This window comes from Armigeres subalbatus, chromosome 1, assembly GCF_024139115.2.
Source record: "Armigeres subalbatus isolate Guangzhou_Male chromosome 1, GZ_Asu_2, whole genome shotgun sequence".
NCBI classification, from domain to species: Eukaryota; Metazoa; Arthropoda; class Insecta; order Diptera; family Culicidae; genus Armigeres; species Armigeres subalbatus.
The window spans coordinates 205,186,477-205,203,577 of NC_085139.1; the positions used below are offsets into that span (position 1 = coordinate 205,186,477).

General features: G+C 38.9%; 1 pseudogene; it reads right to left on the bottom strand.

The window, feature by feature from the left end:
- Positions 1-3,198: 3,198 nt before the first annotated feature.
- Positions 3,199-16,717, bottom strand: LOC134206930 (uncharacterized; annotated as a pseudogene).
- Between the last annotated feature and the right edge of the window lie 384 nt (positions 16,718-17,101).

The following is a 17,101-nucleotide window of genomic DNA, read 5'->3' on the forward strand; positions in this document are numbered from 1 at the left end:
GTATGATGAAAAGAAGTGAAGATATTTTAGATAATGCTTGAATAATTTTACAGGTAAATCAAAAAGGTGATGTAGCTGGAAAGTCCTATTCGTTGATGCTAAGTGTTGTTTACTTAGTAAATGGTATGGAAGATACGGTAAAGTTGATTGGTGTGATTGCTGGCTTTACTATTCCGACGATTCTGACCCGCAACCACACGTAAACATAATCACGCGACTGAATGTGATAAGACTTCCAACATACATATATTGGATAAGACTGAAAACGGATAAGACGATTGGATTATAATGTACTAGATGGTGTATAGACTCGACTATACACTTTTCTCGTATCCAAGCTCTACACTGCCAAAAATATCTATATAAGATATATGTGTCGCCGTTATAGATTTTTGCAATAGCTCCACCCTAATATAATCGATATAGAACCACACATAAATTAAATAATTGCTAATTCGAGACCACACATAAAGTTTATTTTGATATATATTTTATAAGTAGCTCGCGTAGAGAATGGTTATGTGTGCGCTGATATACATCATAAGTTAAATCTATGGATTTTTGCCAATAAATATGTGTGGATTTTCAGTAGTGTAGTGTTGACGATACATTTTGAAGACAAGAATCGGAGTTTACGACAGATGGGCGCCACTGTGGACGTTTGTTCTACAACTTTAAAGTATGTATGAACAATGTTTGTAGTACTAAGAAAAGCAGCCAAGCATAGAAAAAAAGCTTTCTTTATGCTCACTTTTTTATTCTATTAGATTTATACCGAGAGAGAATGACTGTGTGTCGATATGTACATACAAAGACCTTCATGATATCTTATATCTTCATTGATCTATAATGGGAAATCAAATAAATGAAACATTAGAAATAAAAAAAAGAAAAGCGTTTTCTTATGATTGAAATTGTTTTTAAAACCAAATTCGAAGTTATGATTTATTGCCATTTTATTTAAAAAAACCCAGATTAATCCACCTAGCGGCGATGATGCCTTTCTCGTGCATCGTAAAATGTACTGAAAAAATCACATAGGAAAGGTCAAAAAAGCACTTTAGGGGGATAGATCGCATATTTTCTATCATTTTGCATGTTTTTGCATTAATTACTATGCATTCCCACCATTCTTGAAAAAAAAATTTTTTTTCGGTTTTGAAATTTTTTTTCCAAGGGGGGACCCTTGGGAAAAAACAATGATTTTTCAATAATTCCGAAACGCAATGTCCGATCAGGCTAATTTTCAATAGCAAACAATGGGACCGCATTCCCCGTCGAATGCAACTTGTTGCGAGTAAATCGGGTAATGCTAAGTTCCAAAAAGTGTGTCTACAAAATTTGTACACATACACACATACACACACACACACACATACATACATACACACAAACAGACATCACCTCAATTCGTCGAGCTGAGTCGATTGGTATATAACACTATGGGTCTCCGAGCCTTCTATCAAAAGTTTGGTTTTGGAGTGAAATTATAGCCTTTACGTATACTTAGTATACGAGAAAGGCAAAAATAGGTATTTGAACACGTTTTATTTTCAGGATTCAATCAGGGATTTCAGGAATTCAATTTATCAAAACAGAAGTATGGGTGCAGCTTCCCCAATCAAGAAGAAGTTGTGATTTTGTCCTTTGTAAACATGTGTGCCAAGGCTGCTTGTATGAGGGCAGAATTCGTCTTCAATTTCAGGACATTTTGGTGATTTTCCGAACAGATTGAATGCCGTGTTTTGGTGAAAATAGCTCCAAAAGAACTGAAATCACGCTCCACGGAGCATTGTGTTGGTGGTACTCCAAAAATTGTTTTTGCTAGAGCCCACAATTGTGGTTCCTCGTACATTTTTGCTGCCCAGTAGTCAACAACGTTGAACTTTTGGTCCGCATCTACTCGCTTCTGGTACTGAATCGTGCGAATTTTCAGCTCCAACGATGTCTGTTGTACCTTTTGAGGAGTTCCCGTACCGGTTGTCTTCGTTAAATAATTATTCAAACTGAATTGATCAGATGAAGAGGAAGAGGATGGTTCACTATTTTGAGAGCCGGATTGCCTTTCTGGATTAGATGATTGGTCAGATTTGATGCGATGACCAACTTGTACGAGGAATTCCTAGAAAGATATGTTTAAAAGTTATATATTTTCATGAAATTGTGAATAAGTTCATACAGAAACCTTTGTTTTTCTGGCCTTTTTCAACCCCAAATTTGGATAATTTGTTTTTTTTTTTTTTTCATGAACCAGTATTTAAAAGAGATATCAATCCTTTGGGTATCCAGTAGCCTTGCGCGCAAAGGTGTAGGATTGTCAATCCGGAGATGGCGAGTTCAATTCTCGGTCCGGTCTAGCATGTTTTCAGGTTGGAAACTTTCTCGACACCCTGGGCATAGTGTTTGCCACACGAGATACTCATGCAATGGCGCGTATAGTAAAGCTTTCAATTAATAACTGAGGAAATGCTTTTACAACCAAATCGATTCTATTCGCACCACCCAGGTTAAAGGTTACAACTATTTTCTGCACGAATGTACACTCGTAACTTTTTTTTTAGTGAATGTTTCTTAGTGTTCAAAAGATTTTAAATAATAAATGTGAAAATGCTTAAGAAGGGAGGCCAAGTGAAAAGGCCAAATGAAAAGGAGGCCAAGTCCCATTTAGAATATAGAATTATTGAACAAGTAGAAAGGCAAAACTATCATCGTTTATTGGGGATACAAAATAGGCCAAACCAATAACGCAAAGGTTAATACTGTAGTCACATATTTATAATAAACTTACTATGCATTCCTCTTTCTGCGGATTGGATAACAGACTTGATCCGTTGGAGTTAAACCGAGGATCGAGGTAGATCGCAGCACGGAAAACTCGATTGCTAAACAGCTTTTGCTGTCGACGATCCATCGCGGATACCAGATATGGCTTGAATCTGTTGGCATCGTCCAATTCGGAAATTCGACCATACGCACGGATCCATTCAATGTAAAAGTCAGATAACGTAAGCTGCAGTTGTTGAACAGCTATGGTGCAATAGCTACATATTCTTCAATGAAGCCCCATTCTTTGGAAAGATCTGTAAACCAAATAAATTTGATGGATTTTAGTAAAAGAAATAAAAAAGTGCATAATATTCCGTTTTTATTTTTTATAGAAAAGGTCAACTGTTCTATGTAAGCATTATATGGATAATACTAACTCAGCTCCGCGTACTGTTTTCCCAAATTCAAAAAAAAACTTTTTTCCAGTTTTCATTGCGAGAATCATTCTGTAATCTGAACCCCATCTAGTTTCATTTGGGAGTGGTGGGTACGCTGGCTTCGAAAAAAGCTTTATATTCGGCTGATCGAAATTTTTTTGATTTCTTTCGAATGCCCTTCAATAGTTCTTTAAAATCGTTTTCACGACAAACATCATGCACCACCAGTTGGGCTGTATGAACTCCGCAACGTATGGTTGTAACGAACTCGTCCGGCGTACACTCTTCGAGAGCTTTTGCCCATGTTTGCTCTTCAGGCCCTTCGTACGAATCCCCTTCAAATAAGTTTGCGCAGATTTCAAATTCATCCATCGTTGTTGTTGTTACATCTCCGAGGTCCGCAGTACATTCTTCATCTGGAAGTGTCTCTGAAAGCTCCAGTAGATCTGATGTTTCAGCCTCTTTTGACAGAAGCTGAACTAGTTTTACCATGTTGGAGGCGTTATCTATGGTAATGGAAAACACTTGCCAGATATCCATCCGAAAGTGTCTCAGCAACTTAATAACTTCGTCCTTTAGATATTGACCTGTGTGACGATCGTGCAGTTCAATAACGCCTAAAAAGTAAAAAAAAAAAACATTGAATAGCTCGATTGAAATTATTATGTTTGAGGTAAGGGAACGTCCATAAATTACGCATCGCTTAGTGAGGAAAGACGATCTTGCCAGATGTTTAACAGTTCAAATACAATTTTCCGATTGTACAAACATGGTTTCATAGGGTGGGTTGAGTCAAACATGTCTAATTTTTCGTTACGTAATTAATGGTCTTCGTCAATGTAAACCCATTGACTTGAAAAATCAAGAATTATTCTAACCCTAATATTGATCAATACATACCGAGTGTCCTTTTGGTAATGATCCCACGATTTGAAACATATTGGCAATTTACACCCAGGAAGCTGTGGTACATTTTCGACACAATGTAAAGTTTCAACGATATAATGACCCCGTTCAGCTCTTGTTGAATTACCCAGTCGATTCGGTCGGCGCATGTTTTTATGTACTCCGTGATATTATGACGATTCAAACAAATGTTGAATGCTTTTAGAAGAGGTTCCAATATATCGCGGAAACCTTCCCACTCAACCGATTTAAACGGGAGACTATGCAGAGTGTGCAGTTTTACAACTCCTCCGATGAGTCTCTGTTTAGACATACGAATGACGATTGCGGGTTCCGTTGTTTCGTCGACTTTCATACATGGTTCTCCGATGCACAGCAAATAGTAGGCCGCCGGATGTGCAACACGAAAATGTCGTGCGAAGTTTTGCGACCGGAACACCTTTTGTGTATAGGAACAGTTCGGTTCCAACGCACATGCTACCACTTTATCGTTGTTAACTTTAACTGTTTAATATGCATCAACACTACCGATTTCACCGAAGGTTTTTTTTCCGTTGATTCAGTATAGGATTCCTTTTCCGATTGCCGCCCAGGAGTGAATCAGTGTTATGCTCCGTATGATTCTCTTTCTCCATCGTAGCAGATGAGCTAGACGCGGTGTTTTCTGCAAAACTCGTAGACATTTTTTTTTTTAAACTACACTTTTACGAAAACAGAAAAATCAGCACCGGCAAAAACCAAATCGCGTGAAATCTGAAATGAACTTTTGACAGCTCTTGCTGATAGATTCATTATTTATAAACAAAGGCGCCTAATGGTCCAGGATTCAGATTTACGCGGAAAGATGCATTTTACGCCAAAACTATATTTTTTTAGAAAAAACTGTTGTTCTACAAAATTGTTCGAAATAGTAAGGTCATCATTATGGTTCTACCAAAAAATAGGGTGGCCCATTATATAAAAAAAATAGAAAATATTTTTTTTATTTCTCAGAATATTGACATGTTATGTTCTACAAAGTTGTAGCGCAGCTTATTCCAATCAATTTTGCTTAAAAAAACTTTTTCTGTAGCTCTTAAGTTGGCTGATTTAGAGCAATTTTACCTAATTGCATTAGGGTGTACCTCAAAAAAACTGTATTTTTGATCTACTTTTTTTGCTTTACATTTCTCGAAAAAGTCATCTTCAGGTGACTTTTAGAGGTCAAAAAAATGCAACTTTTGATGGGTAAATACGCTCAATATCTTTTTCCGATCAAAAGTTATAATCGTTTTTCTGTCAAAATTACATTTTTTTCATAAGTTGATATCTCCGGTTAGGGCAGACCAAAAAAATATGTTCACACGGCATCTGAAAGAGAAAATAATATTCTTTATTATGTCAAAAAATTTAGGATATGTTATTTTTATATCTCAAGTTTCACCAATTTTACTAAAATCATGTTTTTTCAAATAAATTGATATAACTCGAAAACGGAAGAAGATACAGACTATATTCTTATAGCAAAACACGCGTTTTAAAAAGCCTCAAAAGTTTTCAGAAGGTGACATCCGTGAAAAATAAAAAATGAAATGAGCAGATTATAAATATTCTTTTTTGAGGGACCCCCTAATCCTGGTAAGTATAATTACTCTACACAAGTGAGCTTAAGAGCTACATAAAAAGTTTATATAGCAAAGTTGATGGGAAAAAGCTGCGCTACAACTTTGTAGAATATTTTATGTCAATTTTCCGCAAAATAAAAAAAAAATCACATTTTTATAAAATGGCCCACCCTATTTTTCAGTAACTCTATAATAAGGGCCCAAGTATCCAGAACAACTTTGTAGAACAAATTTTGTTTCTTAAAAGTATGCTTCAGACCGAAAATGCATCTTTTCTCGCAAATCTTGCAATACGATAATAATTTATAAAAATTAATAAAAAGTGTTTAAGCTGTAGATTTTTCATTTTTCATTTCTCACGAATGTCATCGTCTGAAGACTTTTGGGGCGTTTTAAAATGCGTGTTTTGCTATAAGAATATCGTCTGTATCTTCTTCCGTTGTCGAGTTATATCAATTTATTTGAAAAAACATGATTTTAGTAAAATTGATATAACTTGAGATAAAAAAATAACATATCCCCAATTTTTTGACATAATAAAGAATATTAATTTCTCTTTCAAATGCTGTGTAAATATATTTTTTTGGTCTGCCCTAACCGGAGATATCAACTTATGAAAAAATGTAATTTTGACAGAAAAACGATTATAACTTTTGATCGGAAAAAGATATTGAGCATATTCACCCATCAAAAGTTGCATTTTTGAGCTCTTAAAGTCACTTGAAGACGACTTTTTCGAGAAATGTAAAACAAAAAAGTAGATCAAAAATACAGTTTTTTGAGGTACACCCTAATCCAATTAGGTAAAATTGATCTAAATCAGCCAACTTAAGAGCTACAGAAAAAGTTTTTTTTAGCAAAATTGATTGGAATAAGCTACGCTACAACATTGTAGAACATAACATGTCAATATTCTGAGAAATAAAAAAAATATTTTCTAATTTTTTTATATGATGGGCCACCCTATTTTTTGGTAGAACCATAATGATGGCCTTACTATTTCGAACAATTTTGTAGAACAACAGTTTTTTCTAAAAAATATGGTTTTGGCGTAAAATGCATCTTTCCGCGTAAATCTGAATCCTGGACCATAGTGCAGTGGTGGTTCATGATTCATTAATCAAATAAATGGGTTGGCATCGATGAACAACTGACACGAGCAATAATTTACAGGATGGTTCTGGTTCATGAATCAGAAGCAATGCAAACGCATACCACGATGCGATCCAAGCAACCGTGAGCAGAATCTACTCAGACGAATCATGAGCAGTGTGCAGATTCTTTGGCAAAATTATGTTTTTTTGTTCATGGTTTGCCACCACTGCTGATGGGTGGTTGAATGTCCATGGCGAAAACCAAATTGCTCATCAGCAAAAATAGAATTGTCATTAATATGAACCATCATTCTATTTAAAATAATCTTTTCAAACAGTTTGCTTATTGAAGAAAGCAGACTGATTGGGCGATAACTAGAAGCTTCAGCTGGATTTTTGTCCGGCTTCAAAATTGAAACAACTTTGGCGTTTTTCCACTTATCTGGGAAGTATGCCAATTGAAAACATTTGTTAAATAAATTAACCAAAAAGGATAAAGAGCTCTCAGGAAGTTTTTTGATAAGTATGTAGAAAATACCATCATCACCCGGGGCTTTCATATTTTTAAATTTTCTAGTAATAGATCTCACTTCATCCAAATTAGTTCCCAACGAAGGGTCAAAAACATTATCTTGATTGAGAATGTCTTCGAAGCTCCGTGTAACCTGATCCTCAATTGGACTAGTGAGACCTAGACTAAAATTATGGGCACTCTCGAACTGCTGAGCAAGTTTTTGAGCCTTTTCGCCATTTGTTAATAAAATTTTATTTCCCTCTTTAAGCACTGGAATTGGCTTTCGAGGTTTTTTAAGAATTTTCGTTAATTCCCAAAAGGGTTTCGAACTGGGATCCAACTTCGAGACATTATTCTCAAAGTTGGTATTTCTCAGGATAGCGAAACGTTTTTTAATATTATTTTGCAAATCTCGGTATTGGTATTTAATATTGCCTTCGCCTCACATTTTTAAGACGGATCAGTAGCTGAAGATCGTCGTCAATAATAATGGAGTTGAATTTAATTTCACATTTAGGAACTGCAATGCATCTGGCTTCGACAATTAAATTTGTCAAAGATACGAGCGCATTGTCAATATCACTTTTGGTATCTAAAGGAATATTAACATCAAAATTCCTATCGATATATGTTTTATATAAATCCCAATCAGCTCTATGATAATTAAAAGTAGAGCTGATTGGATTATAAATGGCTTCTTGTGAGATTTCAAATGTCACAGGAAGGTGATCAGAGTCAAAGTCAGCATGAGTTACCAATTGGCCACACACAGCTGACTTGAATCCGTTAAAACTAAATCAATTGTAGAAGGATTTCGACTGGAAGAAAAACAAGTAGGGCCATTGGGATATTGAATAGTATAATATCCCGCAGAACAATCTTCAAATAAAATTTTGCCGTTGGAATTGCTTTGAGCATTATTCCATGAACGGTGTTTGGCATTGAAGTCACCAATTACGAAGAATTTTGATTTGTTGCGAGTCAGAATTTGAAGATCAGCTTTCAACAAATTCTTTTGCTGCCCATTGCATTGAAAAGGCAAATAGGCTGCAATGAAGGAAAATTGACCAAAATTTGTTTCAACAGAAACTCCCAAGGTTTCAAAAACTTTGGTTTCAAACGAAGAAAATAATTTATGTTTGATACGTCTATTAATGACAATGGCGACCCCACCACAGGCGCTGTCAAGACGATCATTTCTGTAGATAAAATAATTTGGATCTCTTTTAATGGAGAGTCCTGGTTTTAAATAAGTTTCTGTTATAATGGCAATATGCACATTATGAACTGTTAGGAAGTTGAATAATTCATCTTCCTTACCCTTTAGAGAGCGGGCATTCCAATTTAGAACTTTCACACAATTATTTAGATCCATTGAAACGGAGTCCGATAACAATTTTTTGTGTGTACTTATACCAACCTGAACAGCTTCAGGAATGGTATTTGCTTTGAACATTGCATCAATCATGTGATGCAATTGTTCAGTTAAAAAATCAAAATCGGAAGCAGTCATGCTACCTGAATCGGCAACATGACCGTTATTTTCCGTTGGGACATGGGTATAAACCTCATTTTGAGAAGAGAAATTTTGTCTACCAGCAGCGATGTTTGCATACGTAGGTACATTAGAAAAATTGGAATTTACTGAAGTGCTTGCTACCCGTTGACGAGCGGCAAAATTTGTTTGTGAATTGTGGTGGGTATGAATTGCTCGACCGGTAACTGGTTTCGAAATTTGATCGTTTGAAAAATTTCTACCCGTCGAATCTGGGATCCGATTGGAATTTCCCGTCATCAATTTTGCACGGGAATTCAAAACTTTTTTTGCGTGAAGGGCATTCCCAGAAATTGGATTTATGATTGCCCCCACAATTTGCACATTTAAATTTATTGGAATCTTCTCTCACAGGACATGCGTCCTTGGCGTGAGAGGTTCCACCACAAATCATGCATTTAGCATCCATGTGACAATGTTTGGTTCCATGACCCCACTTTTGGCACTTACGGCACTGGGTGGGGTTTTGGAAATTTTCCCCAGGCCTGCGGAAATGTTCCCATGTAACACGGACATGGGACATAATACAGGCCTTTTCACTTTTGTTAAAATGAACTAAATAAAATTCTTGAGAAATGCCCCTCTGGGAAGTACCAGAGTGGGATTTCTTTTTCATCTTAATTACTTGGACTGGTGAAAATCCAAGTAATTGAGAAATTTCAACTTTAATCTCATCCAGTGATTTATCATCACTGGGGAGACCTTTCAAGACGACTTTGAACAATCGCTCAGTTTTGTCGTCGTATGTGAAGAATTTATGGCACTTCTCAGTTAAATACTGAAGAAGACGTTTGCGATCGTCAAAGGTTCCCGGCAAAACGCGGCAGTCACCCTTCCTAGCAATCTGAAATGAAACCTTGATCCCCTGAAGGTTACTCAAAATCTCATTCCGGAAGCCAGAAAACTCGGCAACAGATACCACAATTGGCGGAATCCTTTGCCTTTTCGCATGAATCGAATAACCTGGGCTAGAGGTATATTCGATTTGCTCAATTTCATCATTAATCAAATCGAACTGATTGCTCAGTTCGATTGGAGAAGAATTATTTCCGATATTAGATTTAGAAGGAATATCTAAATTCTCCAGCTTCCTTCTATTTTTTCCGCGCTTTGGCAGGACGGTCTTGAAACCTTGTTTCTTTGAGAGAATTCAGAGACTCCCCCTTCCTCTTGTTTTTATTAATGCTCATGGCTGAGCGTGGAGACGTGACCTTCTAAGAGGTTTTTTCCCAGAACGGTGTCCCTGCAGGATTACCACCGCTTGTCGGAATTTTACTTCCGCAAACGGGTCCAACGTAAAACGACGGCACGGGTCCTTGCAAAGATCGTAACGGGATCAGTGGGTACAAATAGCGCTAAGAAGCACCGTTGAAATTAAAATAGCTTCGCTTAAAAAAACTTCCTTCCGCAAAGAGAGAAAGAACCGCACAGCACGAAAGCACGATGCGGTCTGATGTATGAAGTATCAATTTTTTTGTATGGATTGTCACACTTCGGGCAACCTCCGTCCCCCTCTAGGCGTTTCGTAATTTATTGATGCTCTCTATGGAAATATCTTTAAAACTTTAAGACTTCTTTTTGGATTTTCATCTGGATTTCTTCAAAATTTCCGTAAGAAACTCTTCCGAAAATTCCATCAGTATTTCCTTCGGGGCCCTCCTTAGTCTAGCGGTATGATGCGCGACTACAAAGCAAGATCATGCTGAGGGTGGCTGGGTTCGATTCCCGGTGCTGGTCTAGGAAGTTTTTCGGTTTGGAAATTCCGAAAGATTTTTTTGAGGAATATTCAAAGAAATTATTGGATAGTCTTTACAAGACGACCCAACCATGGCTGAAAATCTCGATAATAAAGATAATAATAATAATAAAAATGTCGGAAATTCTTCAGAAGTTCCTTCGGAAATTCCGTTTCTTATTCGTTCGGAATTCCCTTAGGAAATTCCTGAAATTTTGTCCTAGAATTGTAGATGGAATTGTTGGAGAAAATATTTACTGGATAAATTTCCGAGGGAATGGAATTTCTCATAGTATCCAAAGGAATTCTTCAAATAAGGCCGATACAAATATTTCAAAACAAGTATGTCTCCCCCCTCGGATTTTTTACCCAAAAACTATGATTTGAGGGGCAACAATAACACTTTAGGAAAATTTTGAGCATTTTCAAAACATTTTTTAACAAATCCGAGAAGTTTTTGGTATTTTTAAACCTATAGGCCTATAGTTCTTACCCAGGTTCTTACTACTGACGCCAAATTATAAATGAACCAACTACGCCAAATATTCTGGTGCTCCACCATTTCCAGAACTCTGGCGCCGCCAGTGATTATTAGGTTCTTTTAAACAAATATACAGCGGCGAGTCTAGTCTAGGAGGTCTTTAGAGTAAAATCAGCAGTGATTCAAATTTTTCGGAGCTGTCAATTTGAATATGAATCTGAAAAATTTATTTTCCTAGCAGCAGATTCTTTTTTTATCAGTTGAGTTTCAAAATCTTAAAACTGCTATACCGCTTAGTTGTATTTTCTGCATATTTGAACCACTAATGAATCACGAGATTCCAATATTTTTCAACTGTTTTGGTATGTGAATGCGTCATTTTATCTGCGGATCAATCCACTTCACACATACGGTGAAAAAAATACAAAGACATTGTTCTATTTTGCCCCAGATTCAAATTAGAATAGTGTTCGAAAATTTGCAATGAAACTGAATCACTACTGATTTTACTCTGATATTGTAAGTGTGATTTTTGAAAAGCTTAATTTCGTTATAAAAGCATTACTGAAAATGATTAAATTTATTAAGATATTTTTTCGCACAAATAAGGGCAACATAATTGGTATTGGCAAAAGTCTAATTTTCCATTAATTGCTGGTAACCAATTTAAAAACAAAAAAAATACTAAAAACTAAGCGTAGAACATTGTCCCTAAAGGGTTGAAATTTAATTGAAGCATCAGAATTCCGCAGCTTCCTCTAAATCTGACAATTTCATACTAAACTTTAACACCAGAGACGCGGAAACCCAGTTTCCGGAATCATTTCCCATGGCTGCAAGTCAGTGCCAATATAGGCAAGTTAGATCGTCCCCACCAGTCTGTCAGTGATGTGGTAAAATTTTAATGACTCATTAAACTGAAGCGTGCGGATTAATCCTCCGCTGCCAACTGTCGCTGGGAGCAACGTGGCCATAAAAAGATCCTCCCCTCGTGGCACACAGAACGTGGACTTTACTGGAAGAAAACTCTGCCCCTAACTTGCAGATTTCAAGTGTCGTCACTTACATAAATTAGGTCTGTTCGTGTTTTCCACGGGAGGCCAGCTGTTTGCGCTGCGATAGCTGAAGTGAGAGGGCGCTTTAGGCGGGGCGCATTTCAAGAGCGATTTCTCGATTGTGTTCGCACGATTTGAGGCCAACCAATAACGCCGGATTAAGTGGGCTAGAGCCGTAAATGGTTTATTGGCTGTCAGAACAATTTTGTGGTCGTAAAATGGCTTATTTGGAATTGAAGCCAATGTTTGGGTGAAAAACGATGAAATGTGAAATCTAATTTGATTAGCGGATATCTGGATAGCCAGCGAGCGACCATCGTTTGAGTTTTGAATCCCTATTCAGAAAAAAAAACTCGCAGTATAGATAAAATTTGCGTCACACATGAAGAAATCAACTGACCTGAGGTCAAATAAGCCTCGATTATATGACTACAGAACAATGTACTTCCGCTGAATTTATTTCATCAACGGTATTGCTGCTGCCCGCCGAAGGCCAAACGGTGCTCAACCTTTGGCATACTGATCGGACGTATGTTTGGTCAGGAAATGGTCATACTCATGGCACATGCGGGACAAATCCGGATTTCACCCCAACCGTTTGATATCGTTGGACTCGCAGTGAGATGGCGAGCGGAAACGGAAGCGGTATGAACGGACGGAAAGAACAAACGATATTGTTATGGCAATCATCTTCGCCGTCCCATTCCCAATGGCAGTCGGTGCGGCGCGGTGGCCCAAGAAGGCAAGATGGCTGGGGGTATAGTCCAAGAGACATTTATTGCTTTTATTGACGCACATAAAATGTGAATCCCTTCGTATGTTGCTCGTGCATATATTGTCGTTGGTGCTGCTGCTGCTGCTGCTAAGACGAATTGTAACGTGTGTTAGACATAGTTCGGCCTCCCACTGCCGTATTCCCACACATAACCGATACCGGGAATCGTTTTGTTGGCCCCCTGTGAGTGCCCCCACCGCCAGCCGTGGCGGCAGACACAAATGGTAGCAAATATAAACATATTGGGTTCATTGGGAATTCCAAGCACAGTTCCGTCATCTTGCACAAGAGAGCTCCCAGAGTTCACAACATCAGTCGTAAAGTAAGATTCATAGGCCGTGGGCTCAATTTATTGGAATATTAATGAAGTCGAAGTTGCACTGCACAGTTGGCCCGGTTTGCTCCGGCAGGTCTTAGTTCAAGCGGAAGATGAATACGATTCCAAAGTGCTGCAGCAGACACTCGTTCATCAGGATAGATTACGTGCCATTTTACCGGATCAACAGAAATAACTTTGCTACTTGATGAGAAAATGTACATTCGTTACATTTACAACCCTTTTTGAAATATGTAGTGCCATGAAAGGGCATTCGGTTATTGGATCGTGAAGCTGAATCGCTGTGGATGGGGTTGGATTAGAAACAGTTTAAAAATTTCATAAACGCGTCAGAGACGGCATTGCGCATCTCGACTTATTGAGCGAAAGGCCAATTTTTCAAAGAATTCAACGGATTTTGTTTTGGCTTCCAATGGGAATTCATTTGGGTTTTCCGATCGGAGTTTTTCCGGAATGAAATTCTTTTTGGCTATCGACGGAAACTATGGTTGAGCATCCAAATGGGATCCTTTTAAATTTCTAAACCGATTCATTTTGGGCCTTCGAGTGGAATCCTTTTAAATTTGTGAGTGAGTAATGTGGATGACTATAAATGGGGAAGGGTCGTTTGGCCGAAAGCCATCTGGCCGAGTCATTTGGCCGAAAGGGTCATTTGGTCGAACGGGTAATTTGGTCGAACTTATGGATCCTGTACACCTCCGGAGGTGCAAAGGGCCGACTTGGAAGAGCTCCATCATGAGCGTTGTCCAGTTATCGCTTTATCCTGTTGCCAGGTTAGATTTCGGTCGACTTCTTTTATTTCTTCATTGAGGCTTCGCCGCCATGAGCCTCTGCTGCGATGTCCCGCTGGGTTCCAGTCTAATGCTTGTTTACAGATTTCGTTTCCGCCCTACGTGGAGTGTGGCCGACATTGACCGAAAGGGTCGTTTGGCTGAAAGGGTCATTTGGCCGAAAGGTTCATTTGGCCGAAAGGGTCATTGGGCCGAAAGGGTCATTGGGCCGAAAGGGTCATTTGGCCGAAAGGGTCGTTTGGCCGAAAGGATAATTTGGCCGAAAGGGTCATTTGGCCGAAAGGGTCATTTGGCCGAAAGGGTCATTTGGCCGAAAGGGTCGTTTGGCCGAAAGGGTTATGTGGCCGAATAGGTAATTTGAAAAGTGAGAAATTAGGAATGTGAAGAGAGACGTCTCACTTCTCACTCTTCATTTTTTCTTCTCACTGTAAAAAGTGAGAAGCGCGAAATGAGTAGTGAGACGTCTCACTACCTACTTCGCACTACTTACTTTTCACAGTGAGAAGTGAGAAATGAGGAGTAAGAAGTGAGACGTCTCACTTCTCACTCCTCATTTATCACTTCTCGCTGTAAAAAGTGAAAAGCGCACTTACGCACCATATAAATAATCATTTGAATGAAAAAAAAATCTTGCATAGGGGGAGGGGGAGTGGAAAACCCAGGAAAAACGCTTACGTTATATGTGTACGACCCCATAGGTATTGATATTGGAAACGACAACTTGAATGCTGTGTAGAAATCTTAGCAATTTGTTTATTCAAAACTTCTGGAAATAAAACTAATAATTAAATACATAATTAGTATTGCTTTGTTTCTAACTATTAAGCCCTTATTTACTCAACGAAAAATTATTTAATGTTTTGATTCCAAACTCCGAGCCTACGTCAAGTTTAATAATATAATTTCTCAGAAAATAAAAAACAAAAAATAAGATAATGTTTATTTAAATATTCTTCTGGAAATTACTTTTATGTGGACTTTTTTAAAACATTTACATGTAATACAGCGAAATTTTCTAATTTAAAATGGGTATTAACACTATTGCTGATTGTGCATCTTTAATTGCTAATGCCTTCTGCGAATAAATGAACGTAATTATTTTAACAAAATTTTTATTTTCATCAGTGTAGTGGATTTTACTTTTGCTGGGGAATCAGAACTGTTATAGTTTAACCATATTTTAATGTACGTGTCGTTTAGTAACAAGCACAACTTAACATATGATCAGTCATATGACATGACTCGTTCCCAGTATAGAAAAGAAAGACGTATGTCCTGCGTCAATAGCCCAGTCGAAACATTGCCAACCCTGAGGTAATGGATTCGATTCCCGGTCCAATCAAGAAGTTCTCGAGATGGATGGACATTTGGATGGCATTGAATGATTTCTATCTGTGAATGTTTTTCCAGATTACTAAGCAGTGGCGTAGCAAGGGGGAAAAATTTAGGAGAAATTTTTTTCAAACCCTCTCAAATTAAAAAAAAATGTTCAAAAAACCCCCTAGACCAATTTTCTGGCTACGCCACTGGCGCTAAGTTTTATGAATTCGACTCATACGATGAGTCTGAAATTACCGTTTCTGACAAATCGTTTCGCGGAATTATCGCTCCGGTTCCTCATCCGTTGTAATGTTCTCAATCAATTGGTCATTGCAAACTTCGAGAAGCTGATGTTAGAATGGACGGAATTGCGTAACCGAATCGCGGATTCCTGAATCTCTACATTGCACTGATCTCTCAGTGCGTCTACCAGGTCTCCGGCCTCGGTTATCTCATCCATGCCCTTGCACTGGATGTTCAAAACTGGGCACAGGGCTCTAACTTGAACCCCATCACCCAGGACCTCCTCTGTCAACTTTTTATACTCGGAACTCTTCCGAGCAGCATCCCACTTCAAGACGATAATCATCTCGCCTTTTCGTGTTCTTCGGATGCAGTTGACATCTCCTCCTAGACTAGAGAGCTTCTCGTTGCCTCTCATAGTCTTTAAGACATCGGCGTAGCTTTTATCGTCAGTCTTGACGATAATCGCTTCGCCTCTGTCTTTTCGCTTGTCACTGCCATTGGAAGGCGCACCCTTTTTCTCACGGGCTCTACCCTTCTTAGCAGTGACCTGCTCCGCTGCTTGTGTCGCACTCCTTGCGACCTGCTGACGACTCCGTTGCGCCTTTTTTGGGTTCACGACCTCCGTCTACGGTAGATCCTCTGGTATCCTTCTTGGTGGAGGTACCGTTTTCGTCTCGGTCTTATCCACTCGGACCGAGCCGAGAGGGCTGTATGAACCGAGACTTTTTTAGCTACTTTCAGGTCCGCCTCCTGCGTGACCTTACTTTGCTTAGGAGTTGCTCCACTGATTGCCATCCGCCTTTGAAGCTCTACAGTCTGGCCCTCCGCCAGCTGCTTCCCTTCTGTAAGGAGGCGAATCCTCGATTCGGCCTCCTTCGAGGTCTTCACCGCCTGGCTCACCGCCAACTCCTTCTTTTCAGTAAGCAGGCGGATCTTGTGCTCCGCTTTCTTACTGGCCTCCAGCAAGGTCTTCCATTCCGACTTCGCCTCCACGACTAGAGCGCAGAGGGACAGTACGGCCTGTTTCAAGTCCTTACTATAGTTGACTCGGTTATCCAGAAAGGACATAATTACGTCCGAAACGTCCGTAATCACCTCCATTGTCTCCTCCACTGTCCTCGTGTTTGGTCATCACCCATAGTAAACTCTGACCTTGGTCAGAGTAGGGCCATCCATTTTAACATCAATCGGCACCTCGTCTGACCCACCACGACCTTCACCATCCCCTCCCCCAGGTGACCTTTGGGTGACCGATTAAGGCCACTTCGTCTAGCGAAAGAGTCCTCCTTACCACTAGACACCGCTCCACCGTCCATTTTTTTCTGTTTGCTTGAAGGAACCATTGCTATTGGGTCCCCCTTGCGGCTGCTGTCGAATCCTGCTAGTGTAGTCGCCTTATTGATCCCATGGTTATCTTTGCTTACCTTGCGGCATGCAGGTAGGCCATGCGAGGGTTGACACTTGCGTGTTCAGAGCCAGATCAGC